Source organism: Coregonus clupeaformis, chromosome 20 (genome assembly GCF_020615455.1).
Source record: "Coregonus clupeaformis isolate EN_2021a chromosome 20, ASM2061545v1, whole genome shotgun sequence".
NCBI classification, from domain to species: Eukaryota; Metazoa; Chordata; class Actinopteri; order Salmoniformes; family Salmonidae; genus Coregonus; species Coregonus clupeaformis.
In genome coordinates, this window is record NC_059211.1 from 64,104,596 (window position 1) to 64,106,032 (window position 1,437).

A 1,437-nucleotide genomic window follows, 5' to 3' on the forward strand; every position below is an offset into this window, starting at 1 on the left:
AGCCCTTCAGCTGCTGATCCCATACACTCTCTCCCTACCTCACTCTTTCTCTCTCTTACTCTCTCTTTCTCTCTCTCACACTGTCTTTCTCTTCCTTGTTTTCTCTCTTTATTACTAAGCACCAGACCTAGGGTGAGTTTCCTGAAAGCTTCACAGCTAATGTGGCACGTTACGTCTTTCGACGGCAGCTCAGACGCAGAGTCACGAGAGCGTAAAATCGATGTATGACGGCCAATCCTGTGCGTCGATGAAATGTTATCAAATGAAGCACTTTCTGAATGTGATATGAGTGGAACTGTTAGGCTGCATCTGAAATGGCACCCTATCCTTAATATATTCCCCTATGGACCTTGGTCAAAAGTAGTGCACTACATAGTGAATAGGGTTCCTTTGGAACACACACCCTTAGTGTACAGCGTTTCTGATTTGGAATGTCAACATGTTATGCTATCACGATGAATGACCTGTGCTGCTAATCCTAGTGCAAGAGACATGTTATGCTATTATACACTATACGGCTTGTTGAAGATAGGCTGCAGCTGATGCATAATGCTAGCTAGTTTCCCAGGGTCAAACCAAGAGCAATTATCTCAATCCGACATGGAATCAGGACATTATGGTGTCTACTAAACATTAGCACAGATGTGTGAGTGTACACATTTCTTCTCTAATCCTGACACAAAGACACTGCTGAACCAAGACACACACAGTCAGTCAGTGTGGGAACGGTGAACGGGAAGAGAGAAAGAGGGGTTCTGGAGTGGCCAGTGGGGGGTTATTGAGGGCTCTCTTCTCTCTCCAGTCTAAACACTCTTGAATTAGAGAATAATCCGTCTTTGCGTCTTGAAGTATTCCTGGCTCTTTGATAAAGGAGCAACTTTTTCCATGGATCCATTATAGGGTATCCCTTTCATACTGACATTTTCCAGCAAACTTGACCATACCACCGCCTTCTCTTTATATGTGAAATGTATTGCCAGTAATAAAGCCGACGCTTTATATTTACGCCAAACGACCTAGTAGCCTAGTGCCTAAACATTTCGGTAAAGTTCTGCCTACAAATGATATGGCACGTAACCGAAATGCCGAGGCGGCATTGCACACACTTCACTCTTTAACTCTTGATGGTCCTCCTGGCAGTTCTAAACGTCGCGAGGGAAGTCACTTCGACCATCTCTTAGCATAGCCCACCACTAAATCAATAAAATGTCTGATTTTTGTTTTCACTGAATCTCCGTTTGGATATTGGTTAGGCTACAATTAGGCTGTGGAAATGTTAGTTAAGTTAAGGTGAGTGCTGCTCATGATCATCTTGTCTTTGGCTCATTTATTAGAATATGTATTATAACAAGTGGATTATTTTGCTCTTTACTCACAGTCATTTAGTAGCCTAGGCCTCAGGACCTGACTTCACTGACTTGTCTGATAATCAATCAA